The sequence below is a fragment of the Hemitrygon akajei genome, chromosome 28 (assembly GCF_048418815.1).
Source record: "Hemitrygon akajei chromosome 28, sHemAka1.3, whole genome shotgun sequence".
NCBI lineage: Eukaryota > Metazoa > Chordata > Chondrichthyes > Myliobatiformes > Dasyatidae > Hemitrygon > Hemitrygon akajei.
This window is the reverse complement of record NC_133151.1, coordinates 26,839,504-26,849,895: the sequence shown is the minus strand read 5'-3', so window position 1 is coordinate 26,849,895 and position 10,392 is coordinate 26,839,504. Positions and strand designations below refer to the sequence as shown.

The 10,392-nt window shown below is 43.4% G+C and overlaps 1 non-coding gene across 1 annotated transcript; it reads right to left on the bottom strand.

Annotated features, from left to right (window-relative positions):
• Positions 1 to 9,010: 9,010 nt before the first annotated feature.
• trnad-guc (transfer RNA aspartic acid (anticodon GUC)) lies at positions 9,011 to 9,082 on the bottom strand. Its single transcript has one exon. It is a non-coding gene; the product is annotated as a tRNA-Asp (tRNA).
• Positions 9,083 to 10,392: the final 1,310 nt, after the last annotated feature.

Genomic DNA, 10,392 nt, shown 5'->3' with positions numbered 1-10,392 from the left:
TGCGCTCTCCCACTGAGCTACATCCCCAGTGGCAAGTGAACGATGATATCTTTTGGCTGAGACTCTGATCACAAAGGATGGGTGTTGAAAGATAGAAAATAGAAGTCGGAGTAGGCTATTCGGCTTTTCGAGACAATTCCGCCATTCATTTCGATCCTGGTCGCTTATCTAACCTCGGTTTCTCTTCCCTATTACTACGCACGCCCTTTGAACCCTTTTGTATATGAAGATACATTATGCATGAACTCTCCTCGATTTATTCTCAATGTGGGGAGCTGCGTCAAGGAGAAAATGACAAGTGACTGTCTGACTCTCCCACACTACCGATCTGTAACATTTAAGAAGTTTAATGCAAAGAGCAACAACAGGCTTTTTAAATCAGAGTATTAGTTTAAAAGGCCGACGAAAAGGCAGATGAAGTAAATATTTCACCAAACACAAGACTGCACATTAGTTCGAAGTGGAAACAGGACATTTTTGGAAATCCGCATCCACACTAAATTAAAGAGAGAATATTTAAATCGGAAATCACTTGTCACATTCTGTCAGATTGAAACGGAATGATCATTAACTACCCAAATTAACATTGTTCCTTGCAGCCGGGAATGCCGTCAACCGAGTGGATTTATTTAACTTGCATGATGACGTAAACGAAACATACGGACTCTTGGGTCGGAAAATGACACAATGTGACACAGTGAGGTCAATAAATCAGTCACTTGACACACAGGGCACTGAGGGTCTGGTTCTTGTGTTACAACTAGCCGCCACCAGATGTCACCGAAGAGCTGGGTCTTGTGTTATAGCCACCTGCCACCAGAGGGCACAGAGGAGCTGGATCCGATGTAACAGCCGCAACACGCATTGGTTGCAGAACAAACGTTAGATGCACTGGTGCCAAATGAAAATTTGCATTGGTTTCATATTCCATGTTCTGTCCATTCATTTCATGGCAAACTGCATGCCAAGAAAGGCAAGAGGTGGTAGTATAATATTTTATATATGTGGGTATCGCTTTTAATGAATAAAATAGAAGCACACACAACAGACAACAAAAGCTGCAGGATTTCCAGAAACTATGAGTGGCCTCGACCACTGCAGTTCCGTCTAACAGCACAAGGTTCTGACCAATTGCGCCACAGAAACATCCTGAAAGATACTGGAATAATTCGGCTCTTCCGGGGTTTAGATACAGTGACCAGATATTGGTGTTTACACCAGTTCTTTTGCAATCTGTGTCCATGAGACGGACCAGACAGTCGCGAAGAATACAAAACGAAAAGGAGAACGGCATGTAATTGTCAGGATTCGAACCTACGCAGAGCCAACACAAACGATTTGTGCAGGTACCTGAGAAAACTGTACACTCTGGTGAGTGTATTGGCCCTTTCTTCTCTGTGCGACGTAGAAAACAACACAGGAAAAAAAATTACACTAGACTACAAACCTTCCCAGGACTGCATAAAGTGCACAAAACAGTGCAGGCATTACAATAAGCAATAAACAAGACAATAGGCAGTAGAGGGCAGTAGGTTGGTGTCAGTCCAGGCTCTGGGCTGGGTATTGGGGAGTCTGATAGCTTGGGGGAAGAAACTGTTACATAGTCTGATCGTGACAGCCCGAATGCTTCGATGCCTTTTCCAAGATGGCAGGAGGGAGAAGAGTTTGTATGAGGGGTGCGTGGAGTCCTTCATAATGCTGTTTGCTTTGCGTGTAGCGTGAATGTCCGTAATGGCGGGAAGAGAGACCCCGATGATCTTCTCAGCTGACCTCACTATCTGCTACAGAGTTAAAATAGTTAGTAGTTTTGTTTAATACCGACAAGTGATCGCTGTACTTCACCAGCACCATCATAAACCGGAGTGTACCCTCCGTGGTGCCAGGGTCAGGGACGTCTCCGAGCAGCTAGAGAAATCTCTCAAGGAGTCAGTGTTTATTCAGCCGGAGGTGGTGGCTCACGTCGGTACCAATGGACAGATAGAAAGGAGATGATGCCCAGTACTGTGTATATAGACAGTTAGGGAAGAAGTTAAAGAGTACGACCCGAAGGGTTGTAATCTCCGGATGACTCCCGGTACCGTGTTGTAGTGGGGGTAGGAACAGAAAGTTAGAACTTATGAATGTGTGACCGAAGAGCTGGTTCAGGGCCAAGGGTTCAGAATTCTGGATCATAGATTCATAGCGCCATAGAAAAGTATAGCACATAAACAGGCCATTCTGTCCATCTAGACTGCGCCAAATCATTTAAACTGCCCACTCCCATCAACCTTTACTATCCCTCCATACCCCGACCATTCATGCACCTATCCAAATTTTTCTAAAAAGTTGACATCAAACTTGCATGCATCACATGTTGGCAGTTCGTTCCAACACCCACATCTGAGTGAAGAATTTTCCCTTTGTGTTCTCATTAAACTTTATCACCAACAAGCATTAACCCATGATCTCCAGTTGGAGATCCACCCAGTTTCCGAGGGAAAAGCGAGCTTCCTTTTATCCAATCACTGGGACTTCTCTTGGTGCATAGTTTGAGTGATAGTTTGCACCTTCACTGGAGGAGGGTCAGTATCATAAAGTTCATTAGTGCTCCCCGGGAGGGTTGAAACGAGATTGACAGGGGGATGTGAACCAGAACACCAGTCACTGAGTGGAGGGATTGAATCTAAGGTAGATGTCATTCTCAGTAATACTGTGTGATGGATGGGCAGGAGCTCGGGGATATAAACGACAGGACAGATGGATTGAGATGTGCTCAGTTGAAAGTGAGAAGCATTAAGAGTGAGTCTACAAAACTAAGGACGGGCAAGCAATCTGATGGGTTTATGCTACACAGCTTCATCTCCATCAGTCACAGAGACAGATTATAGGAAGGAACAAAAACAGGGTTATAACTATGGGTGACTTCAGGATAAGCACTGTGGGTGTTGATTCGGAACGGGTTTCAGATACGAAATACATTTTTTTAATTCAGCTTTTTCTGTCTAACGATCACTGCAATTAATAATCTGTAACTTCCCTTAGGTCATTAAGGTAATTCGCAGTGGCAGAACCGAAGCAAGGTGAGGAGGCGGGCCGGTCGCCAAGAGCAAAGCGGACTCAAGGTTCGAATAATTTCAGCGCCGTGCCAAAGGCCGAATGAAGGTGGTGACGCTTGGGCACCAGGGCAAACCGATTCCACGGAACTCGATGCTTCAATCGCCGTGCCGAATCGGGGGTCAGATCGAGCCGACGAGGTCCAGGCCCTAGAGCATATCATGTCGATTACTCTTGACATTTGGCCATCGATTGAGGTGCCGGACCAAACTGAAAATATCAGGGTGCCAAGGCCCTCATATCACTATTCCCCAAGTTCACTCGGCTCTGCTTTGAACTGTGGCCTCGCTAGCGGAATTCAGTTCAGAATGGTGTTTGCTTGCGTTTGTGTTCTCTCTGAACATTGGGTGCTTCACCGTCTTCGTTTTCATATGATTTGGGAGGGGCTTCTCTGTTTTTGTGGCTGCGTGTTAGCAGACGAATCTCCAGGTTGCATAATGTATACATGCTTTGATAATAAATGTACATAGAACATAGAATAGTATTTGTAAATGTATTTGGAGCTCTTGAACTTTGAACCGCTCCAACATTGACTGGGGACTCCAATAGAGCAAAAGATTCGATGTGGCAGTATTTGCCAGCCATGACTGAAAGTTTGCTTTAAGCAATTTGTGCGTGGTCCAACTAGAGGGGAGGTTTTGCACTGTATCCTGTTCATCGAAATGAGCCAGGTGACGGAGCTTTCAGTAGGTTAGCCAGTACAAGTTGCAACAAGGCACGTGTTAAGTTAGTGCTCCGGTAAGGATAGTTTACAGTCAATCTCGGCAAGCAAGGTCTTTGAAGAGCAAAGCTTCCCTTTGCACAGAAGGGAACCGGATCAATTTACATACCAAGGCAAGATAACGATGCAAACGACATGTTATAATGTAACATTTTCTTTACTAATTCTGAATTATCATTGTCTTTCATGTACAGGTTGTTTTGACTATTAATACTGTATTATTTTAGTTTTAATGTTGATTAAACAAGGAAATAAGGAATTTGAACAATCAACAGATTTCATTTTAAACACGAGAAAATCTACAGCTTTTGGAAATCCAGAGCAACGCACACAAAGTGCTGGAGGAACTCAGCAGGCCAGGCAGCATCTATGGAAAAGAGTCAACAGTTAAAGTTTTGGGCTGAGACCCTTCATTAGGACTGGAAAGGCAGATGTCAGATTAAGAAGGTGGGGAGAGAAGGAAGAGGTACAATGTCGTAGGTGATAAGTGAAATGGCGGAAAAATTGATTGGTAAAAGAGATAAAGGGATTGAGGAGGGGAAACGTGATAGCAATAGATAGAAGACAATGAAAGAAAGGGTGAGGGATGGGTAAGGAGGTAATGGAAGAGAGAGAAACAGCAATGGAGAATGGGGAATGGTGATGGAGAGGAGAGGGCAATTACGAGGTTTGAGAAATTGATGTTCATGTCATCAGGTTGAAGCATACCCAAACGGAATATAAGGTGCTACTCCTCCAACCAGAGTGTAAACTCATGGCAGTAATAGAGGAGGACATGGTCTGACATGTCGGAATGCGGATAGAAGGTAAAATTGAATTGAGTGACCACCGGGAGATCCCACTTTTTCTGTCGGGTGCAGCGAAGATGCTTGACGAAACGGTCTCCCAATCTACGTCAGGTATCTCTGATATACAGGATAGCACACCATGACCACTGGATACGGTTGGCAACACCAACATACTTACAGGTGAAAGTGTCGCCTCAGACTGCTTGGTGCAATGAATGTTATTGAGGGAGGTGGTGTAGGGGCACAAATGGCACATTCCGTTTGCAAGGATAAGTACCAGGAGGGAGATCAGTAGGGAGCGTCAAGTGGACAAGGGAGTCGAAGAGGGAGTAATCGCTGTGGAAAGCAGAGAGTGGGGTGGGGGAGGAGAGAAAGATTACCATTTGGTCATTATCAATCTCTAAATAAACAACTCTGTAAAAAGTGGCATTGCATTGTTCAAACTTGAGAACAGTTTGGTTCGCAGGTCATGTTGTTCTCCTTGTGCACAGGTAACTAAGGTTTAATTGATGAACAAATGCGAGTTTGCAGATTTCAGCTAATGGTGATGCTGGATACATGGAGCTTCCTCCGGGATACCGAACCCATGACTTTTTTTTGTAAAATAAAAAGGAATCCAGCCCCAGTAGCTGATCAGTCCTCACACAAAATTTCTCCTGTGGGGAGTCGTCCATCGCATTTGTCAAATGTAGGAAATCTGCAACAGTAACACAGAGCATTAGATGGGCTTGAATCAGGTCAGTGAACAGCTGGAAACAGTAGCTACCTCGGTCCGGGCTGGATCCCATGAGTCGCCCGGAAAAGAGGATAGCTCATGCTGGATTGAATCCCATTGGTGCATCATGGATGGAGAATGCCTTGGGGTGATTTGTTTCCATGATTCACGAAAGAAGCGATTGAGTGAGAAAGTGAATAATGAAGTATAAGTGAGTGCCTTGATTGTCTGTGTGAATGGTCAAGTGAGAGTCCCTGCCCTGGACAACTGAGAAAACTCCGGTGGCGTGTGTTATGGAGCAGAAAGTATGAAATATGTTGAGGTGCTTGGAAATGGAAGAAGAGAGTACTTGCAGAAGTGTAGAAATAAGTAGAAAAACGGGAGAAAAAGATTGTGATTGTTCACTGAAAGAGTGAAATGAGAAAATAGTTTGTTGATTCTCGCAGTAAGAGCAGAGAATTTGAACTAAATTTAGAGAATGAAAAGGCACAGAAAGACAGTCTACCTCAGTGTTTAACAAAAAAACATTTGGTTCCAGAGACTGAGGAGGAGGTAATGTCTATAATCCGCTGTATCTCTGCCTCCTCCAAGCACAGTTACAACAAAACCCACCTAAGTAGTATCCCTGAGTACTTGATGAGGCTGGTGTAAACCACAGTCAGAGGCTCTCAATAGCACTGTGTGAGAATGAGCGATATGTTGACTTTCATGCACTCTCAACTAATATGGTATGTTGTAACGAAATGTTTCCTTCACACTATATGTTGACATAGGATACACAGTATTGCACAAAAAAAAACAGATGAGCATCTTAAGTAATTTGTAAAGTACAAGTACAAGGTATTTCAGAAGTACACGGATTTACTACAACGTAATTAATGTTGTTGTAAATGAGTCAGAGCCCCGGTTAAGGAAAATGTGATGATGAAAAGAGGTAAGTGAAATTCTGTCATAATCATAATAATTCCACATGAAATCAAGTGATTCAAACCGTTAAGGGAATGCATAATATTTGTGTGAGGACTCGGGACTCCTTCAACCGCTCTCCCATGGTCTCTCATTAACGTTGACCGTTGTATAAAATATTCTGACAGCTTCCCTATGCATTTGGAATGTTATTTTCACTTGTATTCTGTTTTATAGTTAATAAAAATGACAGTGATCACATTGTTGCTGATCATAACTAGGTTAAATTCTATTTACAATTCATTCTAAATTTAGTTTCAACAGTACCTGCTTGACATCCATCTGACTTTTCACCCACTTGTGACTGGCACTATTTTTGTTTTGAAGAGCACATAGCGTTATTTAGCAAAATGAATGAAACATACTATTCTAAATATTTGGATTGTGCAGTTCTTTGATTCACTTCAACAAACGTGGGGATGTGGGTGGTGGACACGGTGGGGGTAAAAGATTGTGACGTCAGTGAGTGGTGTACATTGTTTATGGACAGCCTTACCACTGAGCTCAAAGATGCTCTCAGTGCCGAGGCAGGTTAGATAGCACTCATTTTCAGGTTTGATAACAGTCATTATCAGCCTATACCACCACCACCACCACCACTGACTGCAAAGTTCACTTAAAAAAATCCTTCTCCAAACTGTACTGTAGAACTCCTACAATTATATAATTCTGCCCATAGTAAAATGCCTCCTGAGCCCACGTGTCAATTTTTGGCCTTGACAGCATCATCTCCCGATGTGATACTGGGAAAATGTTAGTGGATATGTGGTTTGTGCACTTAATGTCACAGATGAGGCGGCACAGCTCCTGTTCCACTCAAAGAACATGACCCTTAGTTATGAATTCATGTTGGTACTAAACGGTCAAGTTGTTGAGTGTGCTGTAGGGGGCCCATTCATTCGGAAGGGGGGTTAACAGTGTAGTCTCTACCCCTCAATTGTACTGAGTTTGATTCTGTTTTCCACTTCGACAACAAGATTAGAGCTGTGAAGGCAGCACTGGCCAGAGAAATTACACTTGCCAATGGACCGATGGCATTAAACTGCTCATAATGGACTGCGTACATCCTCTGCTCTTAAGATGCTTCATGAGGATAAGGGTGAAGTCTGTTATTACAATTATGGAGCAATGGGATCAGATTTAGGTAACAGTACGTGCAATGTCTATGTCACCAGTGAGCCAACAACTTCTGGTAATGACACTTACAGTATTGGCTGGCAGGTCTACTGTTGTTTGCCAATGATATCCACTTTGCCTTTAAATGGAGTCTTTGGCCTGAACAAGAGCTGTCAAGGGGTTATTGTTCTTTGGAGTACGTAGCAGCAAATATGTAACACCTGCCAGCATTGAAGGATGAAGGAGAATGATGAGCGTTACTGGATTGTAGTGTTCCTGTTCTGGAGACATACCAGACGGACTCGTGAGAGAATCCATATGGACCCAGTGTTGCAACAATTGGCTAACAACACAACCATAATCCTATATGAAACAAGTCTGGTCACCAAAGACTTTTTCTAACAAGGTGGCAGAAAGCTGCAATGTGGCCTTTCAAAACTGAACGGCATTAAACTTTCTGTTAGCTGAGAGGGGAGGTAGTTGTGCCATCATTGTCTGGAATGATCCACAAACATCCTTGAACATCTGAGAACATCTGAGATCCACAAACATCTGAGAACATCACTAACTTTAGTCGTGAAGATCCCGTTAAAAGCTATTAAGGTTAAGAAGTTTGGGCAAGAGAAACATGTCACTCTATCATCACCTTTGGAATCCATTTGATTAGCTTCATTCCCTGCAAGGAAGTTTGTGCAACTCCAGTGAACAGTGGGCAAGGGTTATATTTTTTTGTTGGTTTTGAAATTTGTTCTAATGTCTTTCCTGACAGCACTCGCTGAAGTGATGGTTTAAAGAACAGCTGCCTCCATTATAGTTCAGCAATCCTCCTCTTCAGATAGTCGATGACAGGATCACTGAGGACACCCAAATTCTCTGTGCATTTCAACTGCAGCCACAATCCATGCTGTCCTTTACAGGACGAAAGGGAAGTGGGGAGTGTGGAAGTTACAGCAAGTCAAGTTAATGTCGCGCCTTGGCAAGGAAAGTTTACAGATAGTGTGCAGTCAACCTCGGCAAGAAAGGCCGTTATAGGCCCTGGTTCCCCTTTGCATAGCAGGGTAACAGGTGCCATTTGCAGACCAAAACAAGATGAGGATGCGAATGACGAGTTCTAGGGTGATATTTAATATTGGTCACAAACAAGAGAAATCTGCAGATGCTGGAAATCCAAGCAACACACACAAAATGCTGAAGGAACTCAGCAGGCTAGACATCATCGATGGAAAAGAATAAACCGACGACGTTTCGGACCGAGACTCTACATCAGGTCTGATATTGGTCAGTAACTTTAGTAAAGTGGTGGGACCATGCAGGAATTGATAGCTGACAACAAAAGCACTGGTTTAAATGTGTTCGGAGTGATGGAATCTGTCACTGAGTGTAACAACGAATGGTTCTGAGATACAGACTCTCGGGTTATATTTGAGGAAAGAGGTTGAACATAATGTCTCTCTCTTCTCCGGTTCACCGTCACGAGCTCACAGCAGCCGGACTATTCCACCTTTCCAATATAGAAATGAAAGACCCCTTCAACGCCGAATTCCTTGTTCGCACTTAATTTTTAAAATTCATTATTCCTCTGCAGTAATAATAATGCAGCAAAATGATCGTCTCCCCGTCGGGGAATTGAACCCCGGTCTCCCGCGTGACAGGCGGGGATACTAACCACTATACTAACGAGGAACAGCCGTTTGAATTTAACTCGGTCATGTATATATAAGAATACAAAAGGGAAAATAGAACTATTTTGATGTTTGTTGACTGCAATACTGGAGCCTTTCACTTGTGTCCTTCCCAGACAAGTGTCTCAAGTTTCTCCAGCCATTCAGTCACCTACTGCGCTCGAAGATTAGCCGAAGGAAGTTCTCTTATTAAAGCCAATTCCCTGTTGTTGAAAAGTTTATTTATAATCATACTTATATTTTATTTCTGGCTCTATAATGCGATAGGCAGAAAACGATGTGTAACTCTTCGAATTTTGAAAGGATCACTCCCACTTCGGTCCGATTCCGGGTGATTATTCACTGCGCATTGAACATCTTCGGTCTGTCGGAGGATGGCGACTTCAACTGGACATACCAACAACTGCATCAGAATGAGGAATCAGAGTGACCAGAGAGAGAAAGCAGCTCGGGAATGGTGATCCGATCGACGTCATACACCACTGGACACAGTCAGTCCCTCAGTCTCCTGCAGAATCATCGACCGATGCTGATATGACGGCTATATAAAGAGGTTTTTTTTCCCCCCAGTTTTTCTTTCGTTTTATAAATAGTAAAAGAGAGGTGATATTGGACCACGGGAAAGTTATTCCGGAGCGTTAGTAATGGGGGACAAAGAAAAAGCAGAAGAACTTCATGGGTACTTTGCTTGTTTCTTCACTGCGGAAAACGCTAGATGTGTGCTGGAAGTCTGTGACCCTCACGGAACAGGGGTGATTGCCATTGCTATTACGAAAGGAAAAAGTGCTAGTTAACTCAACGTCCTTAAAGTGGATAAAGCACCTGCGACAGATGGAGGACATCCTAGGGTCCTGAGAGAGGTTGTTCAAGAGATGACGGATGCATTGACAATGATCTTTCAAGAATCGCTTGATTCTGGCATTTTCCTGGAGGACTGGAACATTGGGAATGTCACTCCACTCTTTAATAAAGGTGGAAGGCAAAAGAATGGAAATTATAACCCAGTTAGCCTAACCTCAGTGGTTGGGAAAATGTTGGAGTCTATTATTTGGGATGAGATTTCGAGGTACTTGGAGACCAATGATAAAATAATTCAAAGTCTGCCTGGGGAAATCTTAGCTGACAAATCTGTTAGAGTTCTTCGAGGAAGTAACAAGCAGAATGGACAAAGGAGAGGCAGTGGATGTCATTTACTTGGAATTTCAGAAGATGTTTGATAAGGTGCCACGCATGAGGCTGCTTATCAAGATGAAGTCCTATGGCGTTACCGGAAAGATACCAGCATGGATAGAGGAATGGCTGACAGGCAGT